Genomic DNA, 22,257 nt, shown 5'->3' on the forward strand with positions numbered 1-22,257 from the left:
GAAGTGGAGTGATGTTGCTAAATTCTTAGACTTTCTATTCTTTTGCCCTACCTTTATCATTATTCAATAAACTTTTATTCATTTTACAAATATTTACAGAGTACTATGAATTTTTGAATTACCTTTTCATCTTTGTATGTATTGTATCATGATTGTTAGATGGCTTTTGCCACTCTATGCATCACAGCCACATTTAAAAATAGAGGAGGTGAAGTGACAAAAGATCTGTTTGTCAGGAAACTCTATCCTTTCATTGAGGGGAAGAAAGCTTTCTCAGAAGCACTAGAAAGTAGAATGACAAGTAAAGAAAAGTGAGCATTTTAGACAATCATTTTAGAAGTTCCAACATCTGACTGATAGCCATTCCAGAAAGAGAGGATGAAAAATGGAGTAAAGTAGAAAAAGAAATAATACAAGAAAAGTGTCCAGAATTCAAGGTCATGAATTTTTCAGACTGAAAGAACATCTGAGTGCCCAGGACAGTGATCCACACCAAGGTACATTATTGTAAAATTTTCAGTCAATCAAGATGCAGATATGATTACAAAAGCTTCCAGAGAGGAAAAAATTAGGTCGTATAAATAATGAAACAGACATTTCAATGTTAACACTGATGTCTAGGGTACAATGGAGCAATGCTTACAAAATTCTGAGCGAAAATGATTTCAACCTCGAATTCTGTAGATAATCAAACTATTAACTGAATGAGAGATAGATTTTCAGATATGCAACAACTTAAATTTACTTCTCATGTATCCTTTTTGTTAAAGAAGTTACTAGAGACTGTTCTTTAATAAAATAAGTAAACCAAGAAAAACGAAAATTAGGAGCCCAACACAAGATAGCATAAAGGCAAATATAAGGATGACTTATGTAAAGGCATAGAGAGCCTATCAGTCTGAATTTGAGCTGAAAGACAGAATTTCTGTATTATTCAGGGTTGTCCAGAGAAATAGAACCAACGGGAGGTGTATAAATACAGAAAGAGATTTATTATAAGGAATTAACTTACATGATTACAGAAGCTGAAAACGTGCAGGATGGGCTGGCAGGCCGGAGACCCATGAGGCTGATGCTATGATTCTAGTCCAAAGGCCATTAAGTTGGAGACCCAGAAAGGCTGACGTTCTAGTTCAAGTCTGATGTCCGTCTGCAGGAGACTCTGTTACTTAGAGGAGGGTCAGTCTTTTTGTTCTATTTAGGTCTTTAGCATGTTGGATGAGGCTTACCCACATAATGCAGGGCAATTTGCTTCACTCAAAGTTTGTTGTTCACTTTCTCAGTCGTGTCCAACTCATTGCAACCCCATGGACTGCAGCAAGTCAAGCTTCTGCAAGCTTCTGTCCTTCATTTTCTCAAACTCATGTCAACTGAGTCAACGATGCCATCCAACTATCTCATCTTATCCCAAAACACCTTCGTAGAAGTACCTAGAAAAACGTTCAAGCAATCATCTGGACACTGTGACCCAGGAAAGTCAATACATAAAATTAACCATTAGTTTCCAAGAAAAATGTTTGCTTGATATATTTGACAATTTGGAAAAATAATACTTATGGGTGAAAATGTGGAAAAAGTGATAATAGTTCCATAAAACTAAGTGAATTATTATAAATAGGCTTTTAATAAGGAAGAAAAAAGATATATAAAAGAAATGACATTTATTTATAGTATACTACTTGGCTCAGTCATAAACAAGATTTACTTTGTGTGATAATACAAGCCTTGGCTTGATTTAAAGTCAGTGAGTTGTTACATAATTATTTATATTGGGAGGATGGGAGAAATGATACCTAAGAATTATATATTCACCTGCCAAAATAAGATGATAAAGAATGATTAAATTTTAAATTAAAAAGTAGTTTATGTACAAGGCTTAAATATAGTTATAAGCACATTAGTTAGAAATGTGCAATTAAATACTAAAAGATTTGAATACATAAAGACTTGAAAGTGATTGTCTTTGGGTCTTGTGAATGGGATGAGGAAGGCTGTGGCAGAGATCCATTGTTTTATAATATAAGCTTTTTAGTAAAATTCTTTTTTTTTAATCCTTTTAAAGCATTACTTTAACAAAAAATTAATTAAAAATAAAAATCAAAGTATGTATAAGATGATCTAGCAATGCTCCTTTCAGTGATTGTCATAAATAAATGAAAACTTGTATATTGTTAGGCCCTAAAAGAAATCAGGTCCTGGACAAAAAAGGAGTCATATCATATGATTTCACACAGGTTTAAGAGAAGTGTGAAGATTTCTGTCTTTCTTTCTGATTGTATTTCATTGAAATCTCTGTATAGGTATTCTTAGGATGTCTGCTTTGGAAAGATACTTTTATTTTCTGTATATGTAGAAGTAATAATTAGGTTGTTAAAATGACTTAGAATGAAGGATTATTAATAGATGTGTTAAAGGGCACTAGAAACTTGGTAATCTGAAAAAATTCTGCAGTTGAATGATTTGTAAAAATTATTTTAGAAACTGATTTATTAAATTGTATGCAGGTATCTTATTGGGGTAGTGTCTGTCTATACATAGTGAACAAAAAACTGTAATATTAAGACAATTTGTTCTTCTAGGTCATTTTTTCATACAGCTCTATACTGTCTGGAAAATTGAGATATTATTCCCACGAATTCTAAGTTGTATTTACCTTTTGTGACATATGAATGACTGTGCATTTCAATGTATCTGATGTATCTTTCAATACATCTGTTGAATGACTTGTCATGATTGTGTACTGTGAGCTAATGGAATCCAGAGGCCATGATTCTTTTTTCTTACTCTTCTTTGATCTTAGCACCCAGGCCTTGCACACTGGATTTAGCTCAGATAAACTGTTCTTAGTTCTTTCATTTTAGGACTTTTGGTTTATTTAAGGGCACTCCAAAATAATTGTAAGCAGTTCTTGAGCACTCTGTATGTAACTGTGGAGCTGTAGAATATTGGCTGTTTTATTATTTTTGTGTGAATTGCAAACAGACCAAAAACAAGTTTGCTAACTATGGGACATACGTTATTAGAGTTTCCAAGGTGAAATATTGTACATATTGGTAGAAAAAAAATTTAGATTGTATGCTCTTCCAAATATAGTCACACAGATGAAAGCAGAATGAAAAAGTTCACATTTCAGGTGCTCTGATTTCTCAATGATAAACAGGAAATAGTATATTAAATAACTATGCAGAAAATGGTGACTGAGGTGGCTCAAATAAAATTAAGGCAAGAAAAGGTTAATAGAGTTTATAAGAAACGAGCAAGCTCTGTAACATGTTCTCTGGATCTGACCAATATGTCTCTATTCCAGGAAAGGAAGGTTGGGACTTGATTTTCCTATTCTTGTATTTGGAAAAATCACAAAATTGCTGACATTCTGAGTCAAAAGATTAAAACTAAAACAATTATATTGATCACCTATCTCAAATACATATGTATACAGTTTTACTGATATTAAATGTAATTATTTTGGTGAAAAATTTGAGCATATCTTGCAATAGTTTTTCACTGCTAATGATTACAGTGTATTCCATTTCCTGCCACCCAGGAAGTCATTGCAATTTTCCCTATTATACCCAGACAGATAATATATGCTCATAAGAAAATATCGGCAACAAAATGGTCTCTTAAAGATTTTACAAAATTGTTTCTTAAACATTAATGGATAAAATGTTATTCTACATATACTTTGAAAACAGAATGTAAGCAAAAACAACGGAATCTCACACATTTAAAACAGATAACAAAAATATAAGACTTTCTTTAATGATGTTGTTTTTAAATGCCGTGTACTCAATGAGTGATATAAACACATTATAAATTTCAGTTTTCTAATAAATATATTAAAAAATAAATAAAACAGATAAGAGATTTTGCACTAGTATTGATTTTGAACACTGAAATCATTTAATAGTTTTCTCCCTATTGTATAGTATGTTAAACCTGAGTTTTAAGAGTAGGTTAGGTAATAGAAGTCTGTTGATGATTTTAACAATCTTTAAACTAACCATAATAATTTCAAGGACCAAAATGTTGCTAGTTCAGGGTAGTTTCTTTATTCCTTGTGTTTAAGTATCATAGACCTAATTCAAGTTGTAGTGTTCATGTAAAGAATCAACTTACATTAAAAAAATTTTAATTGAATAAAGTCAAATACATGAACATATTTCATACTTTATTATATCTGGAAGATAATTCAAGCTTCACAGTAAAATACATTCAATATGTATTTTTGTGATATTATTTATATATATTTTGTGAATATATTATATATATTTTGTGAATTATAAATAAATGCCTATGGGTTACCAAATATTTAATAAAATTTTAAGGATAAGTAATTATCTTCTGTTGTATTTTTCATATTAAACAAAATTTTAATTATAATGTAAATATTAATATATTCAGGATTTTTTCTTATTAGATATATTTGCTCAGTTTTTGTCATTCAAGTAGTCTTACGTATTGTAACTGCTGTAATATAACTGCCTTCTTTCTTTGCTCCAAAAATATATTTTCCATTTTGACTGATTAGAAAATGTCAGGAGTAAGTTTATAAAATAACACATATGGACAATAGAAACACTATATTTCTATTATTTGTTAAGTTATACTTATTCTCTGTTGAATATGAACAAGTAACAACATGGACAATAACCACAATTTGAATTTATCTAAAGCATCTGTGCATTGCATGCTCATGCATGCTCAGTTGCTCAATTGTGTCTGACTCTTTGTGACCCCATAGACTGTAGTCCACCAAGCTCCTATGTCCATGGAATTTTCCAGGCAAGAATATTGGAGGAGGTTGCCATTTCCTCTTCCAGGGAATCTTCCCAACCCAGGGATCACACTCACATCTCCTGCATTAACAGGTGGATTCTTTACCACTGAGCAACCTGGAAAGTCCAAAGTATCTGTAGTGCATACCAAATATACAGTTACTATAGGCTGAAGGCAGGAGACAAATGCTTCATTAAGAAGATTTATTATTAAAGTTGTTTTCACTAAATAGTAATACCCAAGCTAATATTTAAAAAATTAAACATTTAAAAAAGTACCTAACTTGGTGCTTGTTTCTAGAAATAATAGTATATTAAAATCAATTAAACGTTAAACAGTAGTCATATTTTGTGTTTTTTCTTTTTTGTAGCATAGGCCCATGATTTTGACATATAACTTAAAGCATTCATTTGACATTTTTCAATAAGTTGCTGGATAATGCTGTTTTTGCTTTGCAGGGTCACGTGGTTTTTAGTTTTATCACTGGATTTTCTTACAATGGTGATGTAGTGGTTAATAGGTTGGTCTTCCCTTGTGTAGGCAGCTAACACCTGGCTTACTTAAACTAACACTTTCATACCAATAAGTAAAACTTGGAAGGACAGATTGGCTAATGCACAGATCTTATGCTGTAGTTACAGTGTTAAGAAGTCCTTGTTATTATGAATGTGCATTGTGAGTATATTGTACACAGTCCTGGTATGCAAATGTGTAGCATTCAGAGAAGTGAAATAATTCTGTGTTATTATTATCTTTGTAAATTACATCTTAAGAGTTTTCGAGGACTTTATGAAGGCAGTTTTCTATAGTCACAGTCATACAGTATGTGCAGCACAAAGTGTTTTCTTTCACTATTAACAATAACTGAGCCAATGAAAATGCTTTTTAAATATACACCCGGCAAGCAGTTATCTGGCTGTTCGTTCTTACTATCCACAAACCATCTTTTATCGCCTTTAAAGACAGCATATGAAACAGCTTTGTAAACATCTGTTTTTCATTGTTAATTGTCAGGAAAACTAGGGATTTAAAAGCTTCTTTGCAATCCTCTTAATCCTATCAAGAAGAATAAGTTGTATATGTTTATCTTTTCTTCCTTGGATTGTTTATCATTTGACAAAAATACACACATACTGCCTTCATTTATTTTCTAAAAAATCACTTTTAAGAATATAATATTTTTTAGCTAGTTTAGGACATTGCCTTGTAGAAATTCATTGAAATTATTAGCAACACAGGCTATATCATACCTTAAAAGATGCATAATAAATATAGATTTAATGTAGTGTGCCTTTTCAAATTATTTTCAGAGTTCTCTTGGGCATATTCCATTTCGAAATGTGCAATGGTAGAAAATACAAGGAAAAGATATTTGTTAGCCAATGAGCAGATAATTTAGAGCTCCAAATCTCTTGCCATATTTAGTCTTTATAAAATGTATTCTTTATTTATAGTTTTTTTTCTGTTCCAATAATCAAGCCATTAATGTCAATGGAATCTTTCTAGCAATGATAAAATAAGACTTTTGCAATAATACATTGTGTCTTACTTCTAAATGAAAGGGATCTGTTGTAATAATTACTTTAAAAATATTAAAATTCTGCTCTAGTTGTTTTTAATTTATAATGTAAAAGCAAATGCACCTATCTCTTGAAAACAGAAAGAACATTCATACTTTAATAATTAAGTAATATGTAGTAATCAATAATTTTTGTTATCCATAAATAAACCTAAGTAGCAAGAGTATGGAGTACTAAGAGAAGTAGCTGATTGTTACTGAAACTTTTTCTTTCACAATGTATCCATTTTAAAATATCTTATAACCTTATCTAAACTGTTATCCTTTCAAGCTCTTAGAATGCATTGTGGATTTTTCTTTTTTGAAAGGTTTGTACTTTATTAATTTCTAAACTAGTATACATTGGAAACTCACTACTCACTATTTATATTGCTTTTCAAACTTATATTGAAGTGATGTAGAACTAGGCCTTATCACTGCATATAAAATTAATCAAAATGACATATTGTTGCAGTTTCTATGGTAACCATATCATGATGCTGATGCTCTTAAAAATTTATTAACTATAATCTGAAATATGCTAATTCTAGTGAACATAGCTAACACTTATTTGCTTAATATTCAGTTTAGTACTAAACTTCATCAACTTTGAAAGTAGGTTGATAACATATTGAATATAATTAAAAGAGGTTTTGTGTTGAGCTCTTGAGTTCAAATGTTTTCTCCAGAAGCTTACTATTCTAGAACTTTAAGTATGAATATGTGAAGCTTTTCTCTCATTATTATCTTAAACAGACATGAATTAACACGAGGATGATCACTGTTGCATATTCTCAATATTGTTTTCTGTTCCTGTCCCCTCACTTTAAAAATAAAACATTCAAACCTCACACAAAACATCTTGATGAAAACTTAAAAATTCAATAAAATCCAATGAGTTATTTCAGTAATAATAAACATCGAGATACTTGGAACACTGACTTATATTTTAACCTGCATTTGCTTGCCTTTTGATAGATAATATCTTTATCTTATGTGTACAATTATGCTACATGTTAGAGACATAAAACATAGAAAGTTATAGAAAAATTTTGCATAGCAATTACAGATCAATTTGAAGTTATGAAGTTTCTTTTAGAACTCATTTAAAGTTAAAATATATAAAATATGTTATTTGGAATTGGTTTACAACTGTAGATTCTGTTTCTAAATAAAGCTTTTAAAAGATATATCTTTTGATAAGCTAGAAAAGCTTTTAGAAATGTGATAGCTTGTTGGTTTATAAAAATATCTGAAGTAGCTTAAATAGTATATGCCAAATAAAATGAACCAACATCATGTGTAACTATCAAATATACTTATATTGAACAGAATATTTCTGCTGACATTTGGTAAAAAAATTTTTCAATATATGTACAAAAGGCTTTTAACTAACATTTATTAAATTAGAAAAGTGCAAAAGATAGGTCCTCAGCGCACTTTTTAATTATTTGCTTTGCACATATTAGACACTCAATAAATATTTAATTTGTGAATTAAAAATGTATAAAACAGCAAAAGTCTTCAACGTAACTGTGATATTTAAAAATGCACACACACACACAGAAATCCTCTATTTAGAAATATTAAAATCAGCAATCTGGGATTTGAAAGAAAGATTTCTAAATAACAAATTTTAGAAAATTATATAATTTAGGCAAATTCAAGGTTTTAAAACCATGTTAATACATACAGAAAGCATAAAATTTCTAAGGTAAATGATCAAACTTTTTAAGACTGGTAATATTAGCAAATTGTTGTTTTATTATTTGATATTTATCAGTGAGCAATTTTAAAGCATTATTTTTGTGTCCTTTGCTCGTCTTTTATTAGGCATTGGAATGGATCTGTATGATTTATCAGCTGTTTCTAGTGTGGCTAAATGTGTAATGAATGGAGTGGTAGTCATCTTAGTGAATTGTAAACCTCAGATTTGGGAAGAGGTAAATGTTTCTTTAAGTAGAGAGTGGCACATATGAAGGAATGTAAATGCTTTTATAATATTACCTGATGATGAAAAGGTGACATGTTACCTTAGAAGGATGCTATCATGTGGGATATGTTGAATTTTAGTGAAATAATTTATTTCTGTGTTTGATTTATTCTGTCACTACTGTTTATCATATGATTACTCTTTATCATATTTTTTCCTCTCTGTGATTTTTATAATTTTCATGCCTACCTATATAATTATCTAGATCACTTTTAGTTTGAAAAACAATTCTATGTATCTTTATAAGACAAACATTTGGATAATTGATAAATATTTCACTTTTCATATGGATGTTTTAGTGATATTAGTTTTGGCAGCCTTAAGCTATAAAAGTTATTACTTTAATAAATAATTTTTTTCATATAGCATTTCAAAAATATTGGGTTTGGCATTTTAAAATATTAGGTCTGATGTGTATTTTGGGGGGAATTGATAGAGGTTTATACTTTTTTGGTTTCTACCACATTCCTTTTTATGGTGGTTTTATTTCACTATATTTTGCCATTGATACTCTGTAGTAAAATGAAATGTATATACAGAACAGTGACAACTTCTCCTATGTTATTAGGATTTGATTTAAAGATCACGGAATTGGTGCCCGACTGCACATGTGCCATGTGTTCCAGTTTTGTAGTCATTGGCCTTTGATTCTATTTTTCTTTGTGAGGTTTCTATCCAGGCTTAGTTTCTGCCAGTTACAGTAGACTTCATGTATATATCCCTTCCATTTAAGAGATGAACTGTCAGGATTATGTATGGTAAAACCAAGGCAAAACTCCCTGACATAAAGCTCTGGGGCATGTCTTCCATGAGGTTGGCCCACCCCATGTGACTAAGAAATGAGATGATTTGAGGGCTATTACATACTTAAGATTTTCATAGTGGATTAAAATAGCATTACTTAGCACAGGTGTTTCTATAATTGGGATTCCCTGGGAAAATTCCATACTGTATTCCATAACACTCAGCTTTCCACACAAGTGAAGGAGCAATCCAATGTTAATTTGCTAGGTTGTGGTACGAAACAGCAGAATTGGGTCTGGCTTGGGGGCCTGTTGCTTCTCTTCTTTGAAAAGACATTTCCTGTTGTCCATCAACAGCATTAGGTCGCTGTGGTTCTCTTTATAAAATGTATTTTTACTACTACTACTGTTCTTGTTATTCTGACCAAAGTACTGAAAGGCCCCAATCGGTATTAGCAAGGAGGGATTTTTAGCCTCATATAGCACAAGATAGTTCCTGAGTGTCCTTTTTCTGGAGATAAATCAAATTATTCTTCTCCTTTTGTAAAGCATTACTATTAAACAATGTCTGTGTACCCAAGTAACAGGGAAATTCCCAGGACAGCTTTAGGGCACATTTCACAGAAGAGATGGGACTTGCAGTGGCCTTGCAGACGTCCCCATGTCTTGGAGGCAGTGTCCAGGCACAACAAAGAACAGCCACAAGTTATTTCAGAATTTAGCTAGGGTATTCTTAAGCCTGGTATCTTTATAATGCAAGACGTGAATACAGGAAGAACGGTTTGCGGAAAAACGGTTTCAATAGAGGTATGGGTGGGAAAGTTGGAAATCGCTGATACAATTAACAATCACTATTATTTTACCGAATACATTGTTAGACAAATCAGAAGCACTATTTTCCCGAGAAATGGGCTACTATAGCGCTAAGTATCCAGTCGTCGCTGCAGACGGCCAGGTTGCCTGAGCACACCCCTCTCCATGTAGTTCTATCCTGGAATCCCCCTGCTAAGTGACCTCGGGTCTAGCGGCGTCGTTGAATCCCTTTGTTTCCGGCCCCGAGGGTAGAGAGCAAGCGGGAGAGGAGCCCGTGGGAGTACGCAGTCCGAGCTGAGCTGAGGTCGCCGCAAAAGGGAGCTTGGTCCTCAGACAGGACCCGACCTACTGCTACACCTCTCCGAAGCTGCTTCCAACCCTCTGCTACTGCCCTGGGAGTTAGGGCTTGAAGTTTCAGGGCAGCAGCGCCTGCCTCGCATCTGCAGACTGGTCCCGGGTTTTGCACTTCGCTGGGAGAGTGCTCCTTCGCTCGGTTCCCTGCTATTGGTTTCAGCTAACCTGCAGTTTTAGCCCTTACTCCTCTCAACCCGGGTCTCAGAGGGCAGGCCTTGCTTTGCTCAGACAGTCCGCTTGAGAGGTGCCCTCCCTTTGCTTCTCTTTAGAGCGGTCCATGGCATTTGCCAAGACTGAGGGGCCGGTGCCCGCCGGGTTGGTCTCCACAGCCGGGAGCCGGGCGCAGTCTTCCGCTCGACCTCAAGGTGGCGACTTAGGCACGTAAACAGAGCTCGGCCAAGCCGGACGGTTGGCACCCTTGCGGTTCATCCACGTATCATCCTAGTTTTCCCGCTGCTCTCAAGCGGACTGAATTGACTGTTGCAGAGACTTGAGTTTAGATGAAGAGTTCGGCCAGAATGGCAAAACGTGTATGTGTCTATGTGTGTGTCTGTGGGTGCGTGCGAGTGCACGCACAGTGGCGGCGGGAGGTGGTATTGAGTGGGAACTCCCGGCGGAACCCGTTTGGGACGCCGAGCTTCTCCTCTGCATCACCTGAGCTCTCAGGACAGGCGACCCGGCAGGCTAGGTCTTCCGGACCATTGTGCAGCCCGAGATGCCGCGACCAGGGTGCAACAGCAGAGGGACAGAGGGTCTGGTGGCTGTCGCCAGCGGTAAAAGATTTGCTAATCTCGTTTCGATGACGCCCACAATTTATGAGTGGAGAGCCCTGGAAAAGAAAGGCTTATGTCGTGCTGTGTCCTTCTGTAGGGTGCATGCTGGCTGACCCGATTGGGAGAGATCCCTGCCGGTGGGTAAGAGAGACACACAGACAGCAAAAGGATAAACGTGCGAGAGTCACATAATCTTACCTCCGGGATGAAAAGACACGGTTCCTAGAACTGAGATTTCCAAGTCAGTGTGCATCCCAGCTGTTTCTCCCGTAGGCTCTTTCCTGTCTAATACAGCCTTATGAGTAACTTGGATAAGGCTTGAGCTGCACTCCTCCTTCCCCCCCCCCCTTTTTTTCTTTCCAGACATTCCCTAAACTCAACCCAGGGCAAATCCAGAAGTCGGTACAGTACAGAGCTTCCATTCAGTCATGGGGGGAAAAATCCCTGTTACAGTTTCTCTTAGGCAGATGGAAGAAGTAGATGATTACGGGACTTGGAGGGGTGCATGGGGATGGCATGGGATGCTGGTGGCAGGGAATCGCGATTTTTCTTAGGTTCCGGTGCTGCAGGTAATGTTCCCAGATTCCAGCTGCTCTCAAGTCGAGCTTCGGTGGTGGCCGGTGAGAGTGGAGCGCGATCCTCGATCCTCGTCTAATTAGAGAGGAGAGGAGGAGGGTGGAGTGGCAGAGAAACTGACCCTGGACAGGCTCCACGGACACATTGTGTTGGTTCATGTTTGTGCCCGCTCTGTGCTGCTGCCTTTGGGAGCCTTTTCAGCAGGGTAGTCCGCCCGAGGTGCTTTCTCCTTCTTTTCCCCCCCTTCTAAAAACGTGTTTAAAGATAAGTGAATATTCTTCTAAAACAAGTTAAAATCTTTCTCTGACTTTCCATTTGAGATGTCAAAAGGATTAAATAAATGAAACTTTATTTGACCGGGGAGTTTACCCAGAGACTTAACGACATCTCGGGTCTTTGGCCTTATTCTAATTCCATGGTGGTAATTACCCTTCGTTTCTTTAAGTGCAATAGATTTATTGCCTTAGAGACTATGCACAGTTTGATTGAATTATTCATTTTTTTTTCTTTGGTGTAGACTGCATCTGGGGACTCTGATGTGACGTGTAGATTTTTTTTTTTTCAGGAACAAAGGGAATGTGGAAATGAAAGAGAGGGAGAGAGAGGCTGGCAGATGTAATGAGACGCGGTGAAGGTGTACGCAGACTGGCACTCCCACTCCTCCCTCTGCTCTCACTGCAGCCCTGGGTAACTCGCAGGCTAACACAAACAGCTTTTCTCCCGCAGCCTGCCCTCTGTCACTGTAAGTACATCAGCCTTCTCTTATCAGCATGCAGATTCCAGCCACGCACTCCCCTAGACTCGGCTTTGCACCTTAGACAGCAGGAGAACATTTAAAAATTAACTTTCCTAAGCCAGGAAAGACATGCCTGTAAAACTTATTTTTGATTTATCTTTATTTTTCTTTGAAAAAAGTTCATGCATTTTTACCACTTTTCCCCACCTCCTTCGTGGCGGTGCTGCTGCTGCTACTGTCGCTACCGCTGTGGTCTTCCCAATATGATGATGCGCAGATTCAAATGAAATTTAATATTATTCTCTATCCATTTAAAGTCCAGGGACAATGCCTGGTCCTTTTGCAAAATGACGTCTTAAAGAACGCAGAGCATTATTCACAGTTTGCTCTTTTGCTTTTGTTGTTGAAACACGAGTTCCGACCTCTTTGAGGCAGAGTCCCAAGGGCACTGTTATTTGGGAGTTCGGGTTATTTGGTTACACCAAACTTAAATGAAGTGCGATGGGCTGCTGGAGTCTTTGGTGTGTTTGTTATTCCTGTTGAAGGAAATCAATTGCTAAAAGTTTTCTCTGTGCTGTAATTAAAGTTTCCAACTTCTTCCTTTTTGGCTTTTTATACTCTTTCACTTATTCTTCGTTTCAGTAAAAGTTCTCATTCTCCGTGTTTTGGAAGACATTTATATTTGTACTATTTATACAGTACCTGTAAAACCCTTCCTCAAAGAAGTTAGAAACCTTAGGATGAAGTCATGTAGAGTTGAATTGTCCTCCCGGCTGGTGTAAGGAGACTTTCAAGGCGAGAATACGAGTCTTTAACAGTCGTTTTGATTTTTGCGTGGGTGCTTTAAATATTAACTTCTCGAGCAGAATTCATTGCGCTCCCCTTCCCAAGTTCAGGGGGACCTCTCTCCAGGAACCGAGCGCGCCTTTCATTTGTCGGTTCGCGCCTCTTCTCTGGAGGTGCGAGGCCAAACTTAGCAAAGCCGAGTTGTCTTTGCTGGTTGTCGTGCGCAGGGAGACCCGGACAGCTCGGAGGCAGCGATAGCTGCGGGCAGGTAAGTCTGCTCCCACCGCTTGCCCCTCCTTCCCTCCCTGGTTCCCGGTACTCGGTGCCGGGCTTCTTGCGCAGCGCGGGGCTCCGACCCCCAGGGAAAGTGAGCCCTAGAGTGCCGGGATCTGGCCACGGTGCCTGGGTGTCCTCGGCTCCTTTAGGAACTCCTGGAGCCCGCAGGACAGTGCGGACCAGGTGGAGAGTCCGGCACTTCAACCCTCTGCAGCGCTCTTTGCCTTGCCCCCTGCTCTGTACTGCAGCGCCTGTGGCTTGAAAGGAAACTCTTAGGGCTCACTCCCGCCCCCGAGGGCCACGTGTCAACCCATGCACAGCCTGAAGTGCGGCACCGAGGCCCCGAACTTTAGTTTCTTTCCTTTAGGGATTAATGTTGTGACTGGCTCGGGGTTCCGCCTTGTCAATCTACTTTGGTTATCAGTTTATTAGATAAAATCTAAAGAGGATTCCGCGTTCCTCCTCCGAAGGTCCACCGCGGCCCAGTATTAGGGCCTTGGACGCCGGAGATCTTGATAATGTCGCCCTTTTTTTGGCTTTCTGCCAGCAGCTTGTACCTGGTCGGCGGGGTCTGTCTTATTCCCCAGATTTCCCAGTGCTGGGTGATTTAAAGAACTCATACGTTGGTACTTGTAAAGCAAACTTACCACAACTTTGAGAAACCCAAGTCGCGCCCCAGCGTTTCAGTCTGGGATGTTTCACCTCTCTCGGTGACTCTACCCTGAGAATTCAGGCTTTGGGACTTAAATTATCCCCTCTTCTCTCTGCTTTAACTCTTCAGGCATTTAGGAGGGGTCATTCGATTTTTCCCTTTATAAGCTTTCCAGAGATTTTTTGCTCCTGTAGTTGAGTTACAGGGCCAGAGAGAGGCTTTGGAAGGACAGCTGGGCCAGGCCACACTCATTCACAAAAACAAAATAAAACAAAGACAAAATCAAAACCCAGAAGAGATTTGACTCTTGTCTAAGATAGAAACACCAGTCTGGGTTTGCCCATTGGGCCTCTGAGGTCAAGGAGCACTCCTGGGAGTTTTGGGACCAGGTGTGAAGGAGCTGGCAGGAAAGGTGCCAGGCATTCTTCTCACTGGCTTCTAGGCTCTGGCCTCTCCAGGCAAATTTTTCCAGTCAAGAAGGTCTCTGTGGGTGAAAGGGACACAAGATTTCTGGTTGGGGACTGTTGTCCTCTCAGCCAACAGTCATCAAGTCATTTTAACTTGCATTCTTCAAGCTTTCAATCCTCAAGCATCGTCTTTCCTAACTGGAATAGAAAATAAGCACGGGCCTATTCCTTCTGCCCCACTAATCGCAGGTGCTCATCCTGACCCTTATTTGTATCCTCTTTCTTCTCTTGTCTGGAGTTTATATGAAACCAAACATGGAGTATACTAGCCAATATATGACTAACAGACATCTCAGCTTGGTACCTCTTCTGCATTTACTTACTTTCTCCATTTTCTTCAAAGTTAGTGGAACAAAGATGAGACTTTCTCCTCTGTATTTTTTATCACTTGATCTGTAAAGGTCTTCCTCAAGTTGGCAACTTTAGATTGCATTAACTTCTTGATTTTTCTAGCTCTAATTCCTGACTCCTCTCTCCTGTCCATATCGTCTTTCACAAATTCCCTGTTTATGTAATGCCTCAAAGTGGCCCTTTCATATCAGCTTCTACATAGCAAGGACCTCACTTCCACAGATCTCTGTAGGTTTACACTGATCGTGTCAGAACCCCTCTCTCAGCTTTTAATCTTGATGTAATTTGGACTCTCCACTAACTTTAGTTTCTCAAATCTATTTCTTTGGGCCTGGCTTAAGGCAGGCCAACATTACCTTGTGCACACTGGCTGCTTGTTAGCTCTGTGTCTGCTGTTGTCAAAGCTAGTGTTCTCATCTATTTCTTTTGTTCTGTATCTCTATTACTTGACATCATGATTATTCTCTCCCCTCCCAGTCCCCCAGGTTTTTTTGCACTGAGATAAAATTCCAGGTCTCTGTTCCATTAGGCCACTCTATACCTTCAAATCTTTTATCTACCCTACACCCCCACATCAAAGAGAATCTTTAATTTATGTAGGTTTTTTTTATGGGGGGTGGTTGAAACTCTTCATCGTTTACAACTTCCCAGCCACCCATCTTGAAATTGTTTCTCCAAATCTTTTCCTCTTCAAAGTTGAGGTAATACACATATATCACCCACCCAATTCTGCGTAACACAAACTTAACCCTATGATAAATGTGGGACTATTTAGTTTGTCATTGTAAAGGTGTAATCAATTTTTTCCTTGGTAGTTTGTACACGTTTTGTTATTCATAATAATTTTAACCCATAAATTCCATATTCCATATGGCCTCCAGAATATGGCCCCCTACGTATGTTAAGAATCTCCTGTATCAATTCCTTTTCTTTCAATGGCTCTTCCTCCATCTTTTAAAATAAGGTCCTCTTCCTCTATTTACTGAAATGCTGTTACCCTGTATGTTTCCACGATCTCTGCTTCCTGCATCTCTTTTGATTACTTTTCTTCATCCTTGTTGTCCATCCTAACATTCACCTTCCTTTCCTTCTTCTTGGTCTCCTTCAGCCCCTGTTCTTTCTCTTCTCTGTTTCTGCCATGACTCTCTTCTGTGGTCTAGTGCTGTATCTCAGAACTTCCTAACATTCAGCCCACTCGTCATCCTCTTCACATAACTTTTTCAAAGCACGGACTACCATCCCTGCATTTTCTCTCCCACCTTCTTTCCTCCTTTTCTCCAGTTTGCTCCTTTCTCCCCAGTTGTCTACCTTTCCCGCTCTTCAGTTTGCCTTCACCTAGACTCCTCCTTCCAACAACTCCAGCCCTAATAGCACTGCTGGGGTCCTTTACTCCCCAGCCTTTTCCTCTCCACCTAATACTTGTCACCATTCCCCTCTGACCTCAACTCTCCCTCTTCTTTGTCGCCTGCCGATTCTCGCCTACTAGTCGCTCCGCTCTCTCTTCTCAGGCGCTTTCTCCAGTCCCAGCCTCCGCTGTCGCCGGTCTCTGCCCTCTCTCTCCCCGGCTCTCTCTCCTTTGCCTCCGCTCTCCCCTCCTTCTTCCCCCGGCCCTCCCCCGCCCTCCCAGCTTCCCCGCCTGGCTCGCTGCCTCCCTCGCCTCTTGTCTCATCTTGCCTGTGTTGTCTGGGAGGGGAGCCCTGCCTCCTCTCCCTCGCTCAGATCAATGCCCTGGCCACTCACTTTCTGATGTTGCACGACGGGAAATGCTTTGAATACTTACGACATGGCCGCTCACACTGATTGCCAAGATTGACAGCACTAACCATCGCCTTCACTTGTTTCAAGGGGGAAGCCCCTAGTCACCCCGCTCTGCGCGCACCTCCCGGCACCCCGGCGGCAAACTTCTGCGGGTCAGCGTTCCCCCGCTCGGGGCGGGACACCCCCGCAGACTTGAGTTAACGGGCTTAGCCGGCCGCGGCGCTGGGGGGCTCTGCTCTCTTGCTCCCCGGGCTGAGCTAATTGACCCAGCAACGACTCCCCTTCCTTAATTTTTTTTTTTATTTGTATCTTTCCCTTTTTTCTTTAATGCCATTTACTCCCGCGGCGCAGCGCACAAGGAGCCCTCCCGTGCGGTACCATCCTGGAGCCCGCCCAGGTAACCGGGACGGAGCGAGCGATCTAGCGAGGGAGGCAGAGCGAGCGCGCGCGGCCCATTCGTGAGCTACCTGTTGGGGAGCAGGAGAGGGCAGGGGCAGGAGCCCCGGGCCCGGCCGCCGGTCCCCAGCGCCTTCCGCTCTTGCCCTTCCGGGCAGCTTCAGGGTTAGTTTCACTGAGCTGGGACTGAGGGATTGGGGTCGGACAAGAATTGAGCGCGCGGAGCCCCGCGAGGGCGCGGGCTGCCGGGAGCCACGGCTGCCCAGCCCCGGCGGGTTTCCGTACTTGGCTGGGGAGGGGAGGGGGAGGAGGAGCGGGAGGAGGGCGCTCCGTGGGGCAGACGCAGCAGTGGGGGTGGGGGAGGGGGGAGTAGGGGCTGAGAAGGGGGCCCGAGCGTCTGCCGCTCGCCGGTGGACGCGCGGATCCCTAGGATGCGTCCCCCTCTCGGAGAGTTGTGCCTTGTTCCGGAGGCGGTGACAGATCTGCGTGGCGGGCTTCTGGTTTTCTTGCCACCCCCCTATCCCCCAAATCCACTCGGAGAAAACACATGTTGTAGCTGTAGATAACCGTGCGTGGGACACTAAGGCAAAAAGGGCAGGAGAGAGAGACAGACAACGCAACCTTTGACAACAGAAAGCTGTTATCGCCATCCTAAGTATTCGTCCGGAAATCTGTCCGCCCTTTCGGCCCACCTTATTTCTCCTCCTCCGCCTCCCCGTATAGATACTCTAATCTATATAACTGGGAATGTTATGAAAAAGAATCAGGTGGCTTAGAGAATGAATTTTTAAGTCTTCATGAAGTTTGAGGTAGGTATTTCATTGAAGTTTGCGCCAAGTGTGTGATGGAGGAAGCTCGTGTGCTTGCGTGTGTAGTGTTCTCTCTCTCTCTCCCCCCGTGTGTGTGTGTGTGTGTGTGTGTGTGTGTGTAAGCATATGCGTTTGTGCTGTGTGAGGGTTCAGATGGGACCGCTGGGTGGAAAGGCCCTTTGTGCCCACAAGAGGGCAGCATCCTGAGGGCTTTGTGAGCGCTGTGTCTCTCGTTATCGCTGCAGGCTTGGGTTTGAAGAAAGTTATTCCGAAACTTTCAAACTGATATCACATCTTATTTTGTGATATTAAAAAAGAAAGGCATAAAGAAATTAAGAAGGAAAGAATAGAAGCGAAGAAAGAAGAGAGAAAAAAAAAGAAAAGCAGGCAGCCAGCCTACTCCGAGAGAGTCCTACTCACTCCAAGTCTAGGGGGAGGGCTGTTTTAATTGTGGGTTTGGCCGACTGACGACTGGAGTGCCTTCCTCGGCTGTCTTAGTTGTAGCCGGAGGTCATGTAAATCGACCTTAAAAGAATGCATAAGCCATAAATTAAAATAAACCCTCACCCAAGGGCTGATCCATAAGTAGACAATATCCAACCTGGACAAAACGAGCTTCCCTCACGAGCCGACCTAAACCGCATCCCCCTAAAGAATAGAGACTAAATGCAAAGTAAGTTTCCCAGCGAATATTTTGTTTTCTTGAAAAGTGTTGGGGTGATTCGCCGTGTGACTGACTGCGACGTCGCAGTTTCCCGGAGCGCTTCAGTATTACCCAGGGTCGGGGTGCGGGAGGTCGGGAGGACCTGCCGGGTTTCTGGGCTTCCTAAACGCTACCCCCACCCCACCCCCATTTTGGTTTGGAAACTTTGGCTATTTGTGGGGTTGACGGTGGCCGAGGGCGGGCGAGAGTCTAGGATCTCCTCCGCGCTGTCTGCCCGCGTGAAGTTTACCAGGAGAGCTCAAAGAAAACCCGGGTCGCTAGAAAAGCAGCTCGCGCCCTCCTCCCACCCTCACCCCAACGCCGCTCCGCCGCAACTTTCCCGGGACCCCGTGCGAGTTGCTTCCAGTTCCCTGCGCTCTCTCCCTTCTTCCCCCATCCTTCATTTTTGGACGTGACTTTGAATGATCTTTTTAGGAATAAGCAAATCGAATTCCGAGACAATCCGAAACCCAAGCGCTAATCCGTGGCCCTCTTTTCCCTCGGACGCTCTGGCGGTGGTGCCGGGCCGGCGGGGGCGCGTGTGACGGGGCCGCCCAGCCCTTCCCGGAGCCGACTCGGCCTCGGAGTCCTCGCTGCAGGAGCACAGTCGCCCGCGCGTTTCTTCCCCTCCCCGCGTCCCTGAGCCCCGCCAGCGCCCTCCGTCCTTCTCGGCGCCCTGCCCGGGCCCCGCCGCCCGCTGCCCACTCCGCAGATCCGCAGAGATCCGCCGCTCTGGGGCTCGGCCCAGGCCCGGGGGCGGTGCTGCCACCCGCCCCGGGCCCAGCCCGAGCCTGACCGCTCCCAGAGGGAGCTGCTTTCTTCTCCTTAAAGGGCCGGGCAGAAAAGGGAAGAGGCTTGTGCAAAGGTTGCCGGGGTTGCTCGGGCGCTCAGAGTCGGGCTGCAGAGGACAGATTAGCTCCGTTTCCTGGGCTATTTCCCGGGCGCTCCGCGCAGCTTTAAGATAAAAAGAGAATCGGTGTGTTTGGAACAGATAAAAGGTGGTTGTTGCTGGAGTGTTTTGAGGTTTTTATTTGTTTTTTAAATTTTTTTAAAAAAGCTCTCAGGCTGACCAAGTTTTGAAACGTTTAAAACTGCCAGATATTGAATGCTGCCCCTATTTGGGGACAAAAAGTCTTCGACTTTGCTGGCGGGGATGGGCTGTTAGCGAGATGGGTTGTCCCCGGATGCTTCTCTGTGTGTGACCTCTTCGGAGGGCTGAACTTGAAGTTTCGGTCTCGAGATGGCCCAAAGCCGTTGCTGCGGCAGACTGGGCTGGGCTCCGAACCTCCCGTCACACTCAATGGGGCGCTGGGATGACGTCCGTGTCCGGGGCGCTTGACCCCGGCGCGCACTCTTGCGGCTGGCTGGGCTTTTGGCTCTGGCCGGGCGGCCCAGCCAACAACCCAGTGGAGTCGGGATGTGAGAGTGCCCCCTCTCCCTGTCTCCCTAGGGTCTCCTCCCTTCTGCCTTGTATAGTCACATGCCCAGGTTTCTCCCCGGGTCCCGAGGAGAACAGACACAGCCCCGCCCAGTCTATTTCTAGGAGGTGAGTTTGGTGAATAAAAAGGTCAAGTGGTCGGGTCCGAGAGCTGATCCATGGTGAGGGGGGACAGGATGGACACCTGGCAAGGACCGCCCCGCCTGTCCCCACCTCCCTCTCCCCCGGTCCGCCCAGCTCACGACTGGCCTCCGCAGGCCACATTCTTGCGCTAAGTGAGAAAATCTGTGGGAAAAGCAATCCCGAACCGGCCAAGAGCCGGCGAAGCTGATCCTGCGATGGCATTTTGTTTTGAACAGTTGCTGAGGTTGACGTTTCCTCATAAGGTAAGGTGTCACTGGACAGTCGGCTGCCCAAATGCCACATGTATAATTAGCCTGCGCACTCAGCACCTCGTCCCGGAGGCCCATAGGCACGGGCTTGGCGGAGCTGGGTCCACTCAGCACCGTTCCAGGCTACAGGATTCCCGTGGGAGGGCCGAACCAACCAGGACAGCCTTCGGGAGGCCCTGGCACTAGAGAAGACTGTGACAGTGTAGTCTTGCCTTTCTCTCTCTCTTTCCGCTTCTCGTTTCTTGTCTAGTTTTCGGTTGTGGGCAGACTACTGGTTGGATAGGCAAACCCGACAAGCGGCAGGGTGCGTGCTGAACGAGGAGAGGGGATGCAGAGTAAATCTGGCACTACACCTACTCTACACACTCCGCCCATGGGGGAGGGCTGCTAGTGCCCTTCAGTCTGCACTGTCCCAGTAGGACTAGCGCAGACTTGGCGTTCTATCCTGGCTTGGGTAGGGGCTTCAGTTTCTAGCTGGACTGTTCACCTGTTCTGTGCTTCCTCCCTCACCCACCCCAGAGGTCTCAGCAAATTGCTGTATGCGCTCTGATTGCAGTTTCTATTTCCCCCCTCCAGGCCTAGCCACTTGGGGCTGCTAGTGTTCACTGTGCGGGCGAACCTGTAAATATCTGCTCTCTCCCTGTCTCCCTCTTGTTCAGCCTGGGGTTTTTAGGAGCAGTGCCCTATTCTGTTTGTACCCAGATTGGTGCCTGAGCTTCTTGCCTAGCTTTCTAGACCCCAGCTTCAGGTCAACTTTAGTCTGCGCTCTCTGGAAGAGACCAGATGTCTGCAGTCATGAACATGAGCTTCCTGCTATCACCCTGTGCAATAACCATGGAATTCAACACTCAGCATTGGACACTTTCATCACTCTCCCTTCTTCCCTTGTTTCTAAGCCACCCAGATATTCCTAATACCTAGTAGATTCTCTTTACTTGAAAACAAACAAGCAAACATCTTAAACCTTCCACAAATTCAGTGGGATAGAGTTAGCTTGTCTGTGGCAGCAAGGGTGCACTTTTCTTCTAGATGGTGGGGACGTGGCTTATTTAGTTGCATTTGCTTTTGATTGAATCAATGAAATACTTTATTTTATTACAGCAGGGAAAAAGTTATGACTGATTTTTTTTTTTACTGTACCAGACCATAAATATATTATCTGTGTATATTTGAGTGTATCTTCCTGAATACACATATGTAAGTGCATGGGCAGTAGGCCAAATGGCATGTAAATTTTTTTCTCCTGCATTTTTGAAAACCTCATAAATCAAGAGAGATTGTCCCTTTCTAAAACAAGAACAGCAAACACTAACCAAAAAAAAAAACACCTTTAGACTCTGAAAGCAAGTAAGTGTGCACTACACATATTAGATCTAGCTTATGACCAAGGGCAGTAAGTGACCAGGATCTAGACAAGTGCTAGGTCATTAATTCCTCTGGCAAACTAGCATCTTCTGTTGCTTGTCTTGCATCACTGCCACCTCCTTTTTCCTCGTTTCTCCCAGCATATTCTTTTTGTAGTGGCAAAACTAAATATTGTTTATTGTACTTATTGTTCTTAATTTTTACTTTGGAATAAGAAGGAAGTTTCTCTTCGTATATATGTATTCTTGAAAATGCAAAATAAATTGCAAGTTTATTATTAGGGAGCATGATACAAGCTCCTGTAATAGTATACTGTGTAAGCACAGTGCCCAACATTATACTACAAAGAAAGGTAGATGTAAAAAAATTAATAAAGCACTATCAATAGCTATATCTTAAGTTGATTCTGTAATGGATTCAGTAACTGAATATCTAGAAGAAATGACATTCATATTGTCTGCTGGACATTTTTTCATTAGCAGTAGAAAGATATTTTTCTTAGTAAGGGAAAAGCACATATTTAAAATGTTAACTTATTT

At 41.9% G+C, this 22,257-nt stretch overlaps 1 protein-coding gene across 15 annotated transcripts in view; it reads left to right on the top strand.

The window, feature by feature from the left end:
* The first annotated feature begins 16,546 nt into the window (after positions 1–16,546).
* The window catches only part of SOX6 (SRY-box transcription factor 6), a 734,686-nt gene continuing 728,975 nt past the window's right edge, over positions 16,547–22,257 (top strand). For 3 of the 15 annotated variants that reach the window (XM_088843068.1, XM_055423307.2, XM_055423317.2), the window contains exon 1: positions 16,547–17,012. The gene's annotated coding sequence lies outside the window, so the exon portion shown is untranslated. The other 12 variants (XM_088843064.1, XM_088843060.1, XM_055423313.2 and 9 more) reach the window with 4 other exon arrangements.

Source organism: Moschus berezovskii, chromosome 14 (genome assembly GCF_049115385.1).
Source record: "Moschus berezovskii isolate FMDL1 chromosome 14, NW_MosBer_1.0, whole genome shotgun sequence".
In the NCBI taxonomy this organism is placed as follows: domain Eukaryota; kingdom Metazoa; phylum Chordata; class Mammalia; order Artiodactyla; family Moschidae; genus Moschus; species Moschus berezovskii.